This window comes from Garra rufa, chromosome 15 (assembly GCF_049309525.1).
Source record: "Garra rufa chromosome 15, GarRuf1.0, whole genome shotgun sequence".
In the NCBI taxonomy this organism is placed as follows: domain Eukaryota; kingdom Metazoa; phylum Chordata; class Actinopteri; order Cypriniformes; family Cyprinidae; genus Garra; species Garra rufa.
The window spans coordinates 23,434,568-23,455,614 of record NC_133375.1 but is presented as its reverse complement, the minus strand read 5'-3'; the positions used below and the strand labels follow the sequence as shown (position 1 = coordinate 23,455,614).

The window sequence follows — 21,047 nt, the reverse complement described above, 5'->3', positions numbered from 1 at the left end:
TCGACACGGCAACATGACATAAAACAAATTCCAGAACTAAGAGGGTGATTATCACCAGGGCGACATTGCAGTGTCACCTACTCGGCTCCGACCATAATACTCAAATCTGATTGGCCAGTAGGCGTGAACCACTGCAACTGGCTTAAGTTTTGGGACTGAGGACGTCATAACTCACCCAGCTGACAGTTAAATGTGCTAATTTAGGGTAAATGCACACCAGCATTCAGAAGGTGGAAATTACATGCTCCTGGTCTCAGCCCTGGTTTAAGAGTTTTGTTTCTCATGGTTTTGCTTTCTTCACACTCTTTCCTCTGACATTCACAAAACTTCCCCTCTGAACCTGTGATTAGGGTCTGCACACATTCCACATGCTTCTCAAACTGAATATTATCCATAGACTCTCTTTTTCATTCTCTTAGTCTTTCTCTATCCGTTTATCTCTCCCTCAGGGTCAAACCATCATGAAGTTAAATCCTCTCACCCATAATCCTCCGTGTCTTTGAAGTGGGCAACAAGGTAACACAATTCACACACACACTATCACACACACACACACACACACACACACACACACACACACACACACACGGTAACAGCAGATTTTTTTTGCATTTTTAGCATAAAAATATATTTTATTCATTTACACTATTAATCAAAAGTATTTGAACAGTAAGATTTTAATGTTTTTTTTTAAAGAAGTCTCACCAAGCCTGCATTTATTTGATCCAAAGTCCAGCAAAAACAATACAATTTTGAAATATTTTTACTATTAAAAACATGTATTATTATTATGTTGGAAACAGCAGAGTATACTTTTTTCAGATTTCTTAAATGAGCAGAAAGTTCAGAAGAACAGCATTTATCTGAAATAGACTTTTGTAACATTATAAATGTATCATCACTTTTGATAAATTTTAAGCATTCTTGCCAAATAAAAATATTAATTTTCATACTCCCCCCCCCCCCAAAAAAAACATACTGATTTTAAGCTTTTGAATGGCAGTGTATCATGTTACAAAAGCTTTTTATGTCAGATAAATGCTGATCATTGGATCTTTCTATTCAACAAAGAATCCTGAAAAAAGAAGTACTCAACTGTATTAAATATTAATAAAAATATGGTTTACAAGTGATATTTACTGTGATTTTTCTTTATTTTCTTCATGTAACATGTCTTTGTATCTCAAGCTAAAACTGTCTCCTTTGCAAAAAAATAGCACAATAACTTAACTAAAAACATTATAAATCTTAACTAAAAAAATTATAAAATAAAATTTACAGTTATATAGTTGAAATGACACCTGAAAACAACACAGTAAAAAATATAATTTTCCCAATATTTAATCTCTTCAAATATTGCAATTTTATACTGTTTGCTGAGATTTTTTTAAGGTTTTGAGAAGATTTAAAGTTTGGCTTTTTGGCATGGTCACAAACTTTACACATAAAATACATTTAAAACACAGCAAATATAAATGAAGTAATAATAATAATAATAATACAAAAAAGTTTCTTGAACAGCAAATCAGCATATTAGAATGATATCTGAGGGATCATGTGACTCTGAAGATTAAAGTAATGATGCTGATAATTTAGCTTTGATCACAGGAATAAATTACATTTTAATATATATTTAAATAGAAAACAGTTATATCATCAAATAGTAAAAATATTTCAAAATGTTACTGTTTTTGCTGTACTTTGGATCAAATAACTGCAGACTTGATGAGCAGAAAAAACTTTTGTAAAAAAACATAAAAAAACTTTTGACTGTTTTTTAATGTTTAGATAATCCGTGAGCTTTCTGACCCTATATAGACAGCAATGCAACTCACATGTTCAAGGGCAAAAAAGGTAGTAAGGACACTTACTACCTTTCATCAAAAATATCTTAATTTGTATTCCTAAGATGATTGAATGTCTTACAGGTTTGGAATGACATAAGCCTGAGTAATTAATGACAGAATTGTCATTTTTTGATAAACTATCCCTTCAATGCATGTTATGATAGTACCATATCTAAAAGGCAATAGTTTTAAACAGATTTATAATATATGCAAAGCGTTTCTCTGCTCTGTTTCACTATCCACTAAGGAATCCTGGCCTTAAAAAGGTTCAACGACCCCTGATCAAAGTAGCTAAGTACATACACAAACTACAAAAGAGACCATCGAAAAACTCAATCCATCATCCTAGGTTTCACACATATCTGTTCCAGCTCTTTTGCACCACACACACAGCGTTTTCTCATGAGACCGATTTAGCGCTAGTCCCAGGCCACCTCCGTCTGGATATTTTCCGTGACCTAAAACAGCAGTAGGCTGGAACCTGTGGGAAATCCAACAAAACCCACAGACACACGCATACAGTGTTGGGGTCAATCCGTGGCCCCACCCCCAGGTGGGATTATAGATGACTGACAGCTACTTTATAAGTAAAATGACACTGCTTTATATGACTTCAACCTTTTCTTCTTGTTCCCTGTTCTGATTTTTCCCTGTCTCTGTGTTTTGTCTAGGAGAAGTGGAGGTCACACTTATTTGGATGGAAGTGGAAGTGGATTTGGAAAACACTTTGACAAGTCTTCCCGCTCCTCTCCCTGCCTTCACACACAGCGCCTGATTCCCTGCAGCGGCTCAAGATCTGTTCCCAGTAAGAGCTGTCAGAAGAGATTCTGGAGACTGGATGAAGAGACAGTGTGTGAGAGTGCGTCGCAGCACACCGTCAGGAAGCTGTCAAGGCCTCTGGTATGACACTAATGATCATACACACACACACACACACATACACAGACAGCGGTAACATTATTCATGGGGATGGTGAGAGATTATCAGCGGCTTGACTGAATCTGCTGGGAATGTGATGGGATGAGAGTGGCGGATCACTGCTGGAGTTTTGAGCTTTCGACCCACGAGTCTATGGGTGTCAGTTCCAGACTAACCCAATGGGACCATCAGAGTATCACACTCACACACACACTGGCTTTTCTGCACTGTATAATACCTTTATCACTTTACATTTAATCCCTTGTCAGTTTTACTGCAGTTTTGCTAATTTTAAAAGTTTGACTTTCACTCTATGTGTCCTTTCTGTCTCACACACACACACATACACACACTTCCTCTGGATGAGCAGTCTCAAAAGAGGCAGAAATCCCCTCTATTAGAGTATAATTGAAAGGCAGGGGCAGCAGTAAAGGATGATAGATGGGTTTTACACACACACCTTGTTTCTCAGGTGTCAGTTAAAACTGTGATTGGACCATGCAGGTGGGCCATTTATGGTTTCCAAAGAACCACCCATCTGGGAAATCACCGTTAGAACAAAACAGAGCAAGATGTACTTAACAGGTCAAGGGAAAAAACCTCACACACACAGCATTAAAAAGCATCTACTCCTCTGCAATTCATTTTCGATCAAACAGAAAGACACTTTTCTCCTAATCCAAAGCCAAAAAAGCCAAAACCCATTTATTATAAGTCAGACAGAGTCAGACTGGGAGAGATCAAACTTCTAAACGAAGCCTAAGAAACCTGAATTGGTTATATGTAGTGGAACAAATTATTTAATGGCCTGCAAACAATAAAAATGCTCCATAAAGAAGCTCTTTATTAGATTTACAGATGCAACATCCACAGAGTAACTTCATAAAGAAGCCTCTATCACAAACCAGAGGGAATATGCATTTATATTCCTTTACCTTGTACACCCACACACAATTGAATAACACGCACACAAAGAAGCTCATATGGAAGCATAACACTATGAACACTGAACAGCAGGCTTTTAAGACATATGGCATGACAAATGTCAAGTAACTACTGAAAATGTGGATAAGTAGATCTACACAGGGAGTAGACAGCACAGACTTGAGCCTCATGCACACTCAAGTCTTTGTGTTTAGTTTGGTGAATGTTTAATTTAATTCAGTAATGAGCGCAGCTGGAGGAGAACTGAACAAACGCGATTTCACATGGAACAAACGGCCTATAAAGAAAGAAAGAACCGGCTATAATAAAGTGTTATTCTATACTAATAATATAATATGTGACCCTGGACCACAAAACCAGTCACAAGGGTCAATTTTTAAAAATGTAATAAATATTGAGAAAATCACCTATAATGTTGTCCAAATGAAGATCTTAGCTATGCATATTACTAATAAAAAATGAAGTTTTGATATATTTACGGTAGGAAATTTACAAAATATCTTCATTAAACATGATCTTTACTTAATATCCTAATGATTTTCGGCATAAAAGAAAAATCAATAATTTTGACCCATGCAATGCATTGTTGGCTATTGCTATAAATATACCCGTGCTACTTAAGACTGGTTTTGTGGTCCAGGGTCACATTAAAGTTATTAAAATGGAATTATAAGAATTATATTGTGACACTGATGCTTTTTTCTCTACTACATGCTCTTATTCAGATATGCCTCCATCGAATCAACAACTAATGGAAAAAAAGACCCCACCCTAAATTTGTTTTCATCACTTGGATGTACATCACCATGTGGAAGAAGACGACTTGAAATGACATTTATCCCAGTGGAAAGTGTTTTCCTTCCAGAATTCCAGGTGGTGACACGTGAAATATTCCAGATGTAAAACCACTAAGATGAAAATATTAAAAACAGAATCACGTTTTCGTAACAGGTGCAGTTTCGCCAAGACTGGCTCATCTCATATATGATGCTGCAAGACACAGTGTAATAAAATATGCAAACAAAAAAGCGAAGTAGAATCATTTTCCATTGTCATAAAAACAAAATATGTTTTAGTTCAAGTAATACATGACTCAGAAGTCTGGTAAGAAATATTTATGGACCTTGACTGTACAGTTCAGCCAAAAATGTCAAATTCTGTCACCATTTACTCAACCTCACATTGTTCCAAATGTGACCCTGGACCACAAAACCAGTCTTAAGTAGCACGGGTATATTTGTAGCAATAGCCAAAAATACGTTGTATGGGTCAAAATTATTGATTTTTATTTTATGCCAAAAATCATAAGGATATTAAGTGAAGATCATATTCCATGAAAATAATTTGTACATTTTCTATTGTAAATATATCAAAATGTATTTTTTTATTAGTAATATGCATTGATAAGAACTTCATCTGAACAATTTTAAAGTTGATTTTTTTTTAAATTATGAGAATTTTTTTTTATAAAAAAAAAGATTTTTTTGCACCATCAGATTCCAGATTTTTAAATTGTTGTATCTTGGCCAAATATTGTCCTATCCTAACAAACCATACATCAACGGAAAGCTTATTTATTTGATACGTGACACTTATGACTTTTGGTTTTGTGGTCCAGGGTCACAAATGTGTGTACTTCCTGTTTGGTGGGCATAAAAGGCAGCCGTTACCAATCAGACATCGCGAAGTATTGTTTTGCTGTGTGGACTCTACTAAGCGTTTCTCTTGTTTCATTGCCCTGTTTTGTTATTTTCACGGTTTGGTTTCTTGTCATAGTTTTGCCATTGTTTTGCTCTGTTTCTTTGCCATAGTTTTTGCCTTGTTTCATTGCCTTGTTTATTTGTTACTTTTCGGACTGCGGACTGTGTTTACTGGATTGCGCTTTTGTCTTGCCCTGGATATTACTGTTTGCCAGTGTTTGACCTTGCCTGTCTTGACAACGATCTGTTTAATAAAGCTAGCATCTGGATCTACCACGCTGTCGTCGAGTCCTGCGTTACAGAATACTTCGCCTACCACAGATCCAGCAGCTTTTCCAACAGCTGGGTTATCTATGTTAAGCCAAACCACAGCTGATCTTCATGAGCCAAGCCAAGTTACAGCAGATCTTCATGAGCCAAGCCAAGTTACTGCTGTTATTCCAGAGTCAAGTCACGTCTCGCCCGAGCATCTAGAGCTAAGTCACGTCTCGCCCGAGCGTCCAGAGCCAAGTCATGTCTCGCCCGAGCGTCCAGAGCCACGCCATGTCTCGTCTGACCTGCCTGAGCCACGCCATGTCTCGTCTGGCCTGCCAGAGCCACACCATGCCTCGTCGGACCTGCTAGAGCCACGCCATGTCTTGATTGCCAGTGTAATGGACCCTCCTTCAATGTCAGCGCGGACTGCAGGCATACCAATAGAGCCAACGCTCCCAAGCCAAGCAAGCCATGCAGAGCCGACGCTCCCAAGCCAAGCAAGCCACGCAAAGCCGACGCTCCCAAGCCAAGCAAGCCACGCAGAGCCGATGCTCCCAAGCCAAGCAAGCCACACAGAACTGATGCTCCTAAGCCCCACACCTTCCAGCCCGGTGGGCATCCCATTAACCACTGCACTACCTGTGATGGCAGAGGCCTCGTCTGTCCATGAGCCTGTCCACGAGTCTGCTCCAGAGGCCTCGTCTGTCCATGAGTCTGCTCCAGAGGCCTCGTCTGGCCATGAGTCTGTCCACGTGTCCGCTGCACCAATGCCTCTTGTGGAGGCGGCGTTTACGGTGGAACCCCCTGAGGAGGCAGCTCCCACTGCAGATCCTCAAAAAGGGGGTACCACCCATTGATGAACTCACTGTCTGCTCAACCACTGCCATTGATCCTGCTCTGCCATGGCTACCTAAGCTACCTGCTTCGCCATGGCCTCCTGCTCTTCCTTCACCGCCAAGGCTCCCTGCTCTACCTGCACCGCCATGGCTTCCTGCTCTGCCTGCTCCGCCATGGCTTCCTGCTCTGCCGGCACCGCCTAGGCTTCCTGCTCTGCCTACCCCGCCATGGCTTCCTGCTCTGCCGGCCTCGCCATGGCTTCCACTGTTTCACAGCCTGACACTGCTTCATGGCCCAGGTCCTCCAAGTTTCCACTGTCTGCCACTGTTCCACGGCCCAGGACCTCCATTGCTTCACTGTCTGCCACTGCTCCACGGCCCAGGTCCTCCTTTGCCTCACTGTCTGCTATTGCTCCATAGCCCAGGTCCTCCAGTGCTCCACTGTCTGCCACTGCTCCACGGCCCAGGTCCTCCAGTGCTCCACTGTCTGCCTCTGCTCCAAGGTCCAGGCCCTGACTCTGAACCTGTTCCACTGCATGGACCTGGCCCTCCGTCCCACCCCCTGTTGTACCTCTGTTCCCCCCACCATCCTGGACTATTGTTTGAGCGCCGAGAGTCGCTCCTGGGGGGGGGGGGGGGGGGATTCTGTAACGCCAGGCCAGCAGAGGGAGTCCTCACTCTAACTGTTGCTGCTCCCTCTGCTGCCTCATTGGTTACTTCCTGTTTGGTGGGCATAAAAGGCAGCCATTACCAAACAGACATCGCAAAGTATTGTTTTGCTGTGTGGACTCTACTAAGCGTTTCTCTTGTTTCATTGCCCTGTTTGTTATTTTCACGGTTTGGTTTCTTGTCATAGTTTTGCCATAGTTTTGTTCTGTTTCCTTGCCATAGTTTTTGTCTTGTTTCATTGCCTTGTTTATTTATTACTTTTTGGACTGCCCTCTCTGGTTTTTAGACTCTGCCTGTGTTTACTGGATTGCGCTTTTGTCTTGCCGGTGTTTGACCTTGCCTGTCTTGACAACGATCTGGATCCCCATTGACTGGTCCCCATTCTTATAGCCTTATAGCCTTCTCCACTAGTACTAATAAAAATTTCAACAAGGTTATAATTATATAGTTTTATTGTTATAGAGTCACCAAATAAGTTTTAAAGAAAAGTGAAAGGAATAAATCACCCCCAAAAAATTTAAATTACAGCATGAATTACTCACACAAGTTATATTTAAAAACTATGATGGCAGTGAATGGGTGTTGAGATTTTGAAATTCAATAAAGTGCATGCATCCATCATAAAAAGTACTCCACATGGCTTCAGGGGTGAATAAAGGCTTTCAGAAGCGAATCACTGTATTTGTGTAAGACTGTATGGACCAATATTTAAAACTTTATAAATCATAATCTCTAGCATTCACGAGAGAGTGGCATTCCAGCAGATGATGTAGTATGTTAGTATGTAATACTAACCAAGTTTTGTTTAAAACAAAGAAAAAACAGTCTCTTCTTGGCTCACTAACATTTTCCTTTACAAATCCTTGTTTTGTACTTCTAATTTATAAATGGTGTTTTGTTGTGCTCTGTCCTCTGCATTTCTGTGTTTGCAAAACACATCGATTTGCTTCAGAAGGCCTTTTATTAACCCCCAAAGCTGTGTGGAGTACTTTTTATGATGGATGGATGCACTTTATCTGACTTCAAAACAGCCATTCACTGCCATTAAAAAAGCTGGGAAGAGCCAGGACATTTTTTAATATAATCCCAACTGTCTAAAAGAAGAAAGTCATACTAGGATGGCTTGAAGGTGATTGTCATTTTTGGGTGAACTATTCCTTTAAACAAAATACAATAAGCTAAAACAAAATAAAAAAACAAAGATTTTACACTGTTCAAGCCTGAAGTACGGTGTGAGTGCAGTTCCCAAAGGAATGTGAGCAGGAATTTTTGCCATTGTCTCCACTGAGCTCTCGTCTCCCACACACACACACACACACACACACACACACACATTTTGCTGTATGTTCAGGAAAGGTCAATACCAGCTGACATCAAGTCCAGAAGGTGTCTGTGTTAATGGAAATGTGTGGGAATTGCTAGGGCTAATCACTATTTGACTAATTAGAGAAACATCTGACCTCTAACGAACCACACAGTAATAAGAAAACCAAAGAATTCCACATTTCTCATCTCCACACACATACACAGACAAAACTGCCCCACTATCTGCTCTGAGGTGCCCTAGGGCAAATAACCATTGAGGGTGTGTACAGCAGCCAGGTGTGTGTGTGTGTGTGTGTGTGTGTGTGTGTGTGTGATTGACAGGTATTGATTTACTACGGCTGAGAGTGCTAGTGGGTAGAATCTCAAAGGGAATGGACCTTCAACACTACACACACACACACAGTCATTATATTTCACTTGATCAGTAGTTTCTCCAATGGCGCTTCTGCAGTATGTAAATATGTCCACTGCAGAAGAGAGCTGTTCCACTTATAAAATCAAATAAGTTTGCTAAGAGAGGATTATTTTCTGTCTTACTCACACACACACACACACACACACACACACACACACACTCAAGCAGGTAGCTTGTTAGGGGTTTGTGGGCATCAAATCCGAATCTGCAACCACCCCCATCTCTCCCCATCCTGGGACTCCATTTTCCAAACACACACAAACTGCTATCTGTGCACGTCCGATATCTTCTATCTTCTTTCATTATTTAAAAGGTGCTGCTGAACACACACTTTAGTCGACCACTACGGGGTAATGAGCTAGGATGCAACCTAACCACACACACACACACACACACACACACAGACATGAGCAGCATACTACTGAGGGGTGTATGTAGGGACACATTCTCCCCCCTTTCATGCACACATTTCTACACACACACACTCACTTCTGCTCTCTGATGAGCATTAGCTAATCCACACTGACGGGCCTGCTCCATTACCCATAATCCTTAATGCCTTTTTAATGTATCGTTCTCTCTTTTTCTCTCTGACTGTCGCTCTCTCTCTTTCTATATATATATATAGTGGCATCTTTAGCCGATGGTTTGAACCTGTGTGTGTGTCCAGTCACACTCAGTCCGGTTCCATTAAAAGGGAAATCTATCAGTGTCACACAGTCGTTTGCACCTTTTACAAAGGTGTCACGCTGTATTCCATCCCCTATTACAATCAGTTCCTAGAGCTCTAGTGAAGCCGAATGTGAATGATAAACAGTTTGAGAAGTAAGTAGAGAAGGAGACTGAGGAATGTTTCCCATTTAGTTTCAGTGCCTCTTTACAATTCTTTTGAATTTGAGGTGCTTCTATATACATTTCTGCAACACTGTAATTACGTACTTTACTGCATATTTTGCAGCAGTGAAATGTCCATAGAGTGGCACCCAAACACACGTTTAATATGTGACCGTGGCACATTTTTATTACATTGGTTTTTTAAACACCAAACCCAGCCCTAAACCTATCGGATAGTGTTAACTAATGCAAAAGTGATATAAAAACACATTTATTGATGCAGTCGTGCTATTTTACCTTCCTTACGCGGATTGGAGATGTTTTGTCGCAACATATTTTCACAGGGTTCAAACCAGAGCTCTTCATCACTGAAGAGCAACGCCGTATCGGGTGAGCTACCGAGCAAACATACTGAATTAGAAAACTCATGCATATGTATATGTGACGACAATGTTTAAAAGTATCAATTTTCAAATCACGCAGGATGTTAAAATAGTTTTGAAGTCATAACATAATATTTTGCAAGTAATTGTTTGAAAATTAGACTTTATTAATCAAAACTCTGTACCTGGAAATCATACTTTGTGTAAAAAGGAATAGAGAGTTTTACTGCCTAGTAAAAAACTAGTGTTCATTTCAACTGGAAGCAGCAGTGATTCGTACATATAGGTAATTTTTTTTTTTAGTTTTGCAGAAATGTATATAGAGGCACATATTTTTTATGAGACTATGTTGCAGAACTATTTGTAAAATATAATAAATGAAACAGTGGTCACATATTTCATTCATTTTTATAAAATACCACTGACTTAACTGATCTTTACAACGCAACCCACAACTTCCAGGTCAATATGGTTTATCTGTTGCCTCTTTAATCATGGCCACATAACAACAGACATACACACTCACGGGCACTACACAAACAAACACACTCCCCGTTTTAAAAGCATGTGTTCAGGAATGCCTCCCTCTTTTTAATCAAGCAGCAATGTTTTGTCATCTTTCAGGCCCATATGAACACACACACACACACACACACACACACACTTGTGCGGGCACTGTATAATGACATCATACCTCCATAGCCTTTACTTAAAAATAAACATATAGTGATGGAAAAAATACTTTAACCAAAATCACATTTATCTGAGAGGGGTTTATCAAGCTTAGTGTGTTATCTATAAAATCTACATAAATTTGTGTGCCAAAAACTGACTTTTAGGGATATTTGAGGTGCTCCTCCTTGTTTGAAAAAGGCTCATAAATCTTTTTTCTTTAAATCTACTGATATCAACAGGTCAGCAGTGACACAATAGACTGATCAAAAGTGACAGTAAAGGATTTTATACAGTCTAAGGTTTACATACACCTTGCAGAATCTGCTAAATGTTAATTATTTTACCAAAATAAGAGAGATCATACAAAATGCATGTTATTTTTTATTTAGCACCGACTTGATATTAAAGATCAGGGTAAATTTAACTTATTTTCTTTCTCGGAAACATGTAAGTATCTTCTGTAGATTCCGAAAGGCAGTACTAAAAAAAAAAAAAAAAAGTATATTTAGGCAAAATAAGAAAAATGTGAACATCTTTATTCTATTCAAAAGTTTTCACTCCCCAGCTCTTCATACATTGTGTTTCCTTCTGGAGAATCAGTGAGCATTTGAACCTACTGTAATGGTTGCATATGAGTCCCTCAGCTGTCCTCAGTTTGAAAAGATGGCTCTCAAAATCATACAGTCATTGTTGGAAAGGGTTCAAATACACAAAAATGCTGTAAAACCAAAGAATTTGTGGGACCTGAAGGATTTTTCTGAAGAACAGCGGACAGTTTAACTGTTCAGGACAAACAAGGGACTCATGAACAACTATCACTAAACAAAAAGAATAAATACACAGCTGTGGATCATTCAGATAACAACATAGTATTAAGAATCAAGTGTATGTAAACTTTTAAAAAGACTATTTATAAATTCAACTATTATATTCTTTTGTGGACTGTTTGTAAACGTCTTTTATGTGAAAAATCTTATTCAGGTCAGTACTAAATAAAAAAAAAAACATGCTTTTTGCATAATCCCTCTTATTTTAGTAAAATAATTAACATTTTGCAGATTCTGCAAGGTGTATGTAAACTTTTGACCTCAAGTGAATTGTTACAAAAGTAATGCTGTTTTCTAAACTTTCTGTCTATCAAAGAAACCCTAATAAAAATATATTATTTTATCAACATAGATAATAAGAAATGTTTCTAGAGTACCAAATCAGCACATTAGAAAGATTTCTAAAGATACAGCTGCCATCACAAGAATAAATTACATTTTATATTTAATACATTCCAAATGTATTAAAATAGAAAACTGCTATTTTAAATTGCAATAATATTTCACAATATTGATATTTTTACTATATTTTTAATCAAATAAATGCAGCCTTGATGATCATTCAAAAACATCTTCCTGACATTTCTGAAAAGTAGTCTATAGTGAAACTAGTATAGTGTGCGTGTGTGTATAGTGAAAGTGTACGTATGTGAGAAGTGAAATGTGGCAACAGCAGCACAAAAGACCATCACAATGACCTTAATCAGCACATGCACACACACACTTACGTCATAAAAACAACTTACACACCACTCACACGCACAAACACCTGTACAAGTCTGCAGGAACACACAAACATACACACATCATTTGCTACAGTATCATTACAAAAATCAACACCCTCCTTTACTGCACTCTAATCGTTCCTGATCTATCATTCTGTCCTTATCTGTTCATCTTCCCCTCTCCCTCCCGACCAAGTATGTCATCCCTCCTTCGGTAAACTGACCTGTTCAACATTTTTGCACTTGTTGACTCAATCCTGTTTTTCTCTCGCCATATCTAAAATTTCAGGGCGGACGTTCTCTACTCAATATTTCTATAATCAAAACAAAGTGATAACAAGTATTATAGATTGCTCTGTTATTGTTAAATTATTAACTTCTGCAATCTATATACCAAACTAACTCTTTGTTCTTGTTCCAAAGGTACAATGATAAATTAATTCAGACTTGAAAAAGCTGTAAAAGCTTATAATACCGCTTTTTTGAAGTGTCATTGGAGTGGTACTAAATTATGTGTGAACAACTGATATACAACAATTTGAAAATTTGAGGGTGCAAAAAATCTAAATACTGAGAAAATCGCCTTTAAAGTTGTCCAAATGAAGTTCTTAGCAATGCATATTACTAATCAAAAATTAAATTTTAATATATTTATAGTAGAAAATTAAAAAAAAAAATTTCATGGAAAATGGACCTTTACTTAATATCCTAAAGAAAACTCATTATTTTTGACCCATACAGTGTATTTTTGGCTACTGCTAAAAATATACCCATGCTACGTAAGACAATCAACAAGGCTATTGAGTAATAAATTTCCAATAGATGTATGAACGGCATGTCTGAATCGGAAATCTACTGCTCACCAAGCCCAGGAGGAGACAAGAGTGACCATGCTAGATTTATATGTTTGGAACATTGTCCTGTATAGCTGCTGCAGTTATCTGCATGATGTTTCTAGCAAACGCTTAAAGGAACACTCCACTTTTTTTGGAAATAGGCTCATTCTCCAACTCCCCCCGAGTTAATAAGTTGATTTTTACCGTTTTGAAATCCATTCAGCCGTTCTCCTGTTCTGGCGATATCACTTTTAGCATAGCTTAGCATAGATCATTGAATCCTATTAGACCAATAGCATCACGTTCAAAAATGACCAACGAGTTTCCATATTTGTTGTATTTAAAACTTGACTCTTCTGTAGTTATATCGTGTACTAAGACCGGTGGAAATGCAAAGCTGCGAGTTTCTAGGCTTATTTTCTCAACTTATTAACTCGGGGGGAGTTGGAGAATGAGCCTATTTCCAAAAAAAGTGGAGTGTTCCTTTAAGAGGAAGCAGCTCACTTAAAACTGTTCCTCTGTCTCTGTTTTATTGTGGTTTCTGTTTGTATTCAATACTCAATGTGAGACCACTGTGGTGCGAATCGACAAGAGGAGGTGCCAATAAAAGGTCCGTACACCATACCAATCAAGCAATACAACTGTTTATTTGATGTAAAATACAGCTGATCAGATTATGATAATAATAATCAATAATAATGGTATCAATAATCAACAAGTAAAAGCATAAAAGGATAAACAAAGCTGGATAGTTATATGCTAAACCCCAAGCAAAATAGGAGAATAAAGACCATATTTACAGCTCAGAGACGTGCCATCATCTCCACTCTCAAAGACTGGGGAGCCCATTGCAGTCACCGTAGAAGACCAACACGTATGTCCGAGAAATGCTGGGCGATGTGCAAGAAGTCCCATCTTTTATACTTTAAATTTAGGTGCAGTTAAGACAACCTCCAAGTGAGAGAGAGAATCAAGTTGATCAGGCTTGACCATCTCCCCACGTGGGTGCACATCATTCCAATTTCAAGAAATGATGGTTCGTTACTGGTTATTTCAAAAACTCATAGCCATACCCTAACACCCATAAAGCGTCATAATAAACTGTTTGTTTTAAGCTAGTGATAAAACTTATCTATCTGAAGGCCGAGGCTGACACTTTCCCAGGACATCAGATGTTCTCGGGGAGAATAGTGGTACTGAGTTGCACCAGTCATACTCTTTGAAGCCCCCTCCCTCTATGCTCACACTCCCTCTGTGTTGTTCATCTCCGTTGAGCGCATAGAAGCACAAGATGACCCATCTCTTACAGTCTCTCCACTACACCATGTGCCACTTTACATGAGAGTTTTATCTGGTTTTGGGCCGCAAGACACAGTTCTTCACCACTTCAAAAGCATCCTTATACAGTCTGTGAACATGTGAGGTAGGATGTGAAGTCATATCTTTATTTGGACTGAACATCTCAAAATGATATTTTATGAGTCAGAGTCACACTGTCACGTTGAATAAGGGAGGTCTGGGTCCAGATGCAGGTAAGTATATTTAATGATAATAACAAAATAAACAAACAAAAAGGCCAACACGGCACAAAATGAAATAACTAAACCACAAAATAAACAGAACAGGAACACGATCTAGAGCCAGAGTTTCAGGAACACAGAGTAACAAGACAGAACATAAAAACAATGCAGACATGCAGCAGGAGTGAGAAGTGAGAGTTCTTATAGTCCAGATAGTGAACAGATGTGGGTGATCAGTGCTAATGACAAAGACAGGTGAATACAATCAGGAAGTGCAGTGCCGGAACAGCGACCTCGGGAGGCTGAGGGAAGACCCACTGCCCCGATCATGACAGTACCCCCTCCCTACGGAACGGCTCCCAGACGTTCCCAAAGTCCAGAGGGAGGAGGAACGGGGGAAGGCAAATCAGGGGGAGGGATGGCGGGCCAGGCCCGTGCAGCGGAGTCCCATGGACTGGCCTCGCCGCTAGAGGAACGCGTCAGGAACAGAGGGCGTGGTCACCGCCGCGTCCGGAACGGAGATAGCGGACACCGCCGCGTCAGGGACGGAGATAGCGGACACCGCTGCGTCAGGAACAGAGAGCGCGGTCATCGCCGCGTCAGGAACAGAGACATCGGTCACTTGTGCGTCAGGAACGGAGATAGCGGACGCCGCCGCCTCGAGAACAGAGACAGCGTACAATGCCGCGTCAGGAACAGAGACAGCAGTCTCCGGCGCGTCAGGCACAGAGATAGCGGACACCGCCGCGTCAGGCACAGAGATAGTGGACACCGCCGCGCCAGGCACGGAGATAGCGGACACCGCCGCGTCAGGCACGGAGATAGCGGACACCGCCGCATCAGGCACGGAGATAGCGGACACCGCCGCGTCAGGAACGGAGATAACGGACACCGCCGCGTCAGGCACGGAGATAGCAGACACCGCCGCGTCAGGCACAGAGATAGCGGACACCGCCGCGTCAGGAACAGAGGGCGTGGTCACCTGCACGTCAGGAACGGAGATAGCGGACAACACCGCCGCTTCCGGAACAGAGAGCACGGTCACGGCCACCTCAGGCACGGAGATAGCGGACAACACCGCCGCTTCCGGAACAGAGAGCACGGTCACGGCCACCTCAGGAACGGAGATAGCGGACAACACCGCCGCTTCCGGAACAGAGAGCACGGTCACGGCCACCTCAGGAACGGAGATAGCGGACAACACCGCCGCTTCCGGAACAGAGAGCACGGTCACGGCCACCTCAGGCACGGAGATAGCGGACAACACCGCCGCTTCCGGAACAGAGAGCACGGTCACGGCCACCTCAGGAACGGAGATAGCGGACAACACCGCCGCTTCCGGAACAGAGAGCACGGTCACGGCCACCTCAGGCACGGAGATAGCGGACAACACCGCGTCAGGAACAGAGGGCGTGGTCACCTGCACGTCAGGAACGGAGATAGCGGACAACACCGCCGCTTCCGGAACAGAGAGCACGGTCACGGCCACCTCAGGCACGGAGATAGCGGACAACACCGCCGCTTCCGGAACAGAGAGCACGGTCACGGCCACCTCAGGAACGGAGATAGCGGACAACACCGCCGCTTCCGGAACAGAGAGCACGGTCACGGCCACCTCAGGCACGGAGATAGCGGACACCGCCGCGTCAGGCACGGAGATAGCGGACACCGCCGCGTCAGGCACGGAGATAGCGGACACCGCTGCGTCAGGCACAGAGATAGCGGACACCGCCGCGTCAGGCACAGAGGGCGTGGTCACCTGCGCGTCAGGAACGGAGACAACGGACATCGCCGTCTCCCCGCGGAAGAGCCTCTCCGCCCCCACCGCAAAGCAGGGACGCATCCGTGCAGTCTCGGCTCAACGAGCATCCATCTCAGCCAGGCAGGCGTAGATAAACTCGAAGCGAGTAGCCGACGTCACCTCAAAGGACATTCCCGCAGTGTCGGAAACAGAGCGGGTGGTTGCCGCCCCCAAACGCGCGTCCGCCGCCGCCAAATGGGGAAGCTTCGCCTCCCCGAAAAAAATCCTCCCCGCTGGACCCATCTTTAATGTCTGCATTCTGTCACGTTTGGGAAGGAGGAGGTCTGGGTCCAGATGCAGGTAAGTATATTTAATGATAATAACAAAATAAACAAACAAAAAGGCCAACACGGCACAAAACGAAATAACTAAACCACAAAATAAACAGAACAGGAACACGATCTAGAGCCAGAGTTTCAGGAACACAGAGTAACAAGACAGAACATAAAGACAATGCAGACATGCAGCAGGAGTGAGAAGTGAGAGTTCTTATAGTCCAGATAGTGAACAGATGTGGGTGATCAGTGCTAATGACAAAGACAGGTGAATACAATCAGGAAGTGCAGTGCAGGGACAGCGACCTCGGGAGGCTGAGGGAAGACCCACAGCCCCGATCATGACACACACTGCTGTTATAGAGATGAAGCTGCAGGCACAAACCCAGTTTCCTCAACCACAAAAAAGACAAATATTCAATCACAGAGTATTTAATATGTCTTCATCTGCCTGTAACTTTCAGAACAGTGCAACAATGGAGAATACATAATGTAACAATGGTATTTAAAGGAGGTTTTACAATTTTTTCTGTGGTTGCTTCATCTACAAGGAATATCCTGAAGTTTGACATTTAAAAGGATAGGTCTCGTTCCTCATGTCTTTCCAAACCCGTAAGACCTTCATTCATCTTCAGAGCATTTTTTTTTCAAAATAAGAAAAATGTACAAATCTCCATTCTGTTCAAAAGTTTTCACCCCCCGGGCTCTTTTGCATTGTTTTTCCTTCTGGAGCATCAGTGAGTGTTTGAACCTTCTGTAATAGTTGCATATGAGTCCTGTCTTTTCTGAAGAACAGCAGGCAGTGTAACTGTTCAGAACAAACAAGGGACTCATGAACAACTATCACTAAACAAAAAACACCGCTGTGGATCGTTCAGGAAACAACACAGCATTAGAAAACAAACTTTTAAACAAGGTCATTTTTGAAAGGGGGATGTAAACTTTTGACCTCAACTGTAATTTGGTTTCATCAAAAATATCTTAATTTGAACACGTTACGGGTTTGGAACAACATTAGATTGAGTAAGTAATGACATCATTTTCATTTTTGAGTGGACATTTTAAGGTTCCCACACTTTTTGAGCACACACACATCCTTTTCAGGCATGTTGAAATACATTAAAACCATTTGATTCACTAATGAATCATTCAGTGAACTGATTCAGCTGATTAACTGACAAGAACTGACTCAAAATGATTCACTTACGAATTAGACATCACTTATATATAAAGTAATAACAGTTATATATAAAGTAGATTTAATCAAAAACATACTAATTTGTGTTCCGAAGATGAACAAAGATCTTACAGCTTTGGAATGACATGAGGGTGAGTAATTAATGACAGAATTTTCATTTTTGGGTGAACACTGTAAGCAACATTTTAAGGTTCCCACACTTTTTGACCAACAACTTTTCCACACCCATGTGTGATTACATCAAAATTATTTTGATTCAGACAATTTACTAATGAATAATTCTGTGAACTGATTTATTGATTAACTGAAAAGAACTGACTCAAAATGATTCGCTCACAAATTGGATATCACTTAAGTTATATATAAAATAGACTTTCCCATTATTTTTATGATTTTATTAAAAGTTTCAGACCTGGAGAACACAACCATAAGATTTCTGATATATTTGTCATGGCTTTCCTTTACTTGGGAACCCAGAAACACTCACAGCAAAGTACAGAATGAATTCTTTGTTACAAGCCTAATGTGTCCAGGCCTACAGGTCCCACCACAGTTAAATAGTACTACACTCCACAAAACAATCAATAACCCCACCATAGAGGCACCCGCCCACACCCACCCGCAATCTCCTATCAGAATAGAAACTCCAGCAGTGACAGGACATCTGACAACTGTGGTCTAATAGATGGATATAAAGGGCCCTGAAAGAGAGTGTGAGTTAGTGTGAGAGTGAAAGCACGAGTGTGTGTGTGCGTGCATGAGGAGGGGGAGCCAAATTAATCTGGGGTCTGATACCCCCCTATGGGAGCAGCTCAATTAACGATCCACACCGGCTGAGGCACCGGGCTAAAAGCCATCTCACTCTCAATCTCTCTTACTTACTCGCTCTCTGTCTCTCTACCCACCCCCTAATCCTGAGAGCAGGAATCAAGGAGCCAGAGAGAAATAAAGAAAGTCACTTGGAGATGCACATTAAAGGAAAGTCTGGGACCTTTTAGTTGTATGTGCACGAGTCGTGTAATTTCATGAAGCACACACACACAATGCTCTCTCAGAGTTGCCACTAAAACAACACAACATTCTTCTCCTAACCAAAAACACAGCTGACCAAAAACACACAAAGTGTTTCTGTGTGAACACACATGTGTGAGGGCTGGTATGTGAGTGTTTGTGAGTCTAATTACTATTTTGGGTAGCGCATGGTATGGATTACGTGCGTTTTTGTGTGTACACATACTTTGCTATAGTTTGGGGGCAAAAACTGACAAAACCACTCTTTTGGGACGCCCATGATGTCTTCAGCTGGAAAACTCACTGATTGACAAATAATAATAAAAAAACATTAATTTACCATTAATTTATAACCCTAAGGCATAAATGTGACCCTGGATCACAAAACCAGTCATAAGGGTCAATTTTTTGAAATTGAGATTTCACTAAAGAAGCTTTCCATTGGTGTATGTTAGGATTGGACAATATTTGGCTGAGATTTTTTCATTTTGACCCATACAATGTATTATTGCCTATTGCTACAAATATACCCGTGCTACTTATGACTAGTTTTGTGGTCCAGGGTCACAAATACACAGTAAGATATTAATAAATATAAATGTAGAAAATAAAAAGATTAATAAAAGTTTCATTTTCTACTAAGAATAACTAAATGTACGTGTTTGTGTGTGACTATATATTCTCAGTTTGTCATGTTTTCATTAATCTATGATGGTTTAGGGGTTAAACATCTAAAAATCATAAAATGTTGATGATGGAGTGATGATAACAGTCTTTTGCTCTTTGTGTGAACCACAGAACATCATTCCATGAGCAACACAGGAACAGTCAGAGTTGCACCAGGGTAAATATTTCAGCAGAAACACACTTACAGAATGAACACGTCTTTCCGTATCACTCCTCCATTCTTTATATCTGTCACTCTCGCCCTCCCCTATTCACAGACCATTTAATCTTTTAATATCATCCTATATTAAGAAAACAGTCCAGATAGGTCAGTGCACACACATACAGAGAGACACAATCTAAACTAGTGTAACAACATAACAACCCATGATTTATCCATATATTACACAAGATCTCAGACTAAACTATAGTATTCATACTTAGAAACACACCAAGCTGTTATTCATTCACATACTGCACAATATGTTAAATACACACTTGCACAAAGAGGTCGAACAGCTTGTCGCATTGGAGGGCTCCCTACCCAATATACACACACTCTCACTTTTGCACTGTTTTGCACTATTTGTACTGTCTTTATTCAAAGTATTCAAGTTAGTATCAAAATATTTAAATGCTAAATAATACAAATGAATCACAAACTAAAAGGGAGAACCATTCAAACACACTCCTACATACAAATACACCACTGCTACCATTGCTGTAAATTACTAGAAAAGAAACTAACTTACCTTTCACTCTTTCAGCTGTTTTCTCTTTCTTTTTCCTCCGCGAGTCATCCGTTCCTGACAGGTGCCATGGTCCCGTAGACTCCAGAGGAACGACAGGCTCATACACACACTATCCTCAGTCTCTCAAGAACACACACACAGGCTGTGAGGAGGAATGACAGATCACAGCAGCGGCAATAGTCCACGCATGGACATGTGTCTCCAATGTGAAGTCCAAGACTTCTTTTAATTCATGAGTCTGTCTTTTCCCCCCTCTTCCTCTCTTCTGTCCTGGCCTGAAATGATTTTCCAGACTTCCCTCTTTCTTTTTCTCTATTTAATTTCTTAGTTCCTAATTCCACTGTACCTTCTTTTTTCCCCTTGTCTCTCTGTCTTTCAGTCTTTCTCTGCTTTGGTTCTTGCGCTGACTGCTACCGCAGAGCTCTCCAGCTTTCCCTCTCTCTCTCTCTCTCTTTCCCCTCCCTCGGTCAGCCACTCCCTCCTGGATGGCAGGCTATTATGGGTGGAGACTGGTCAGAGGTAAAAGTCTCTCTCTCTCTCGTGAATACTGTGATGTACACTATCAGATGAGTGTTTTGTTATGTTGGAATGTTTTAATTAGTTCTGGATGAGTTGGTATGGAGTCCGGTGCAA

At 40.9% G+C, this 21,047-nt stretch overlaps 1 protein-coding gene across 1 annotated transcript in view; it reads right to left on the bottom strand.

Annotated features, from left to right (window-relative positions):
• sema3b (sema domain, immunoglobulin domain (Ig), short basic domain, secreted, (semaphorin) 3B) overlaps positions 1–20,799 on the bottom strand; it is a 52,437-nt gene extending 31,638 nt beyond the window's left edge. Inside the window, exon 1 of the mRNA XM_073818519.1 lies at positions 20,415–20,799. The gene's annotated coding sequence lies outside the window, so the exon portion shown is untranslated. The remainder of the gene's footprint in view (positions 1–20,414) is intronic.
• Positions 20,800–21,047: the final 248 nt, after the last annotated feature.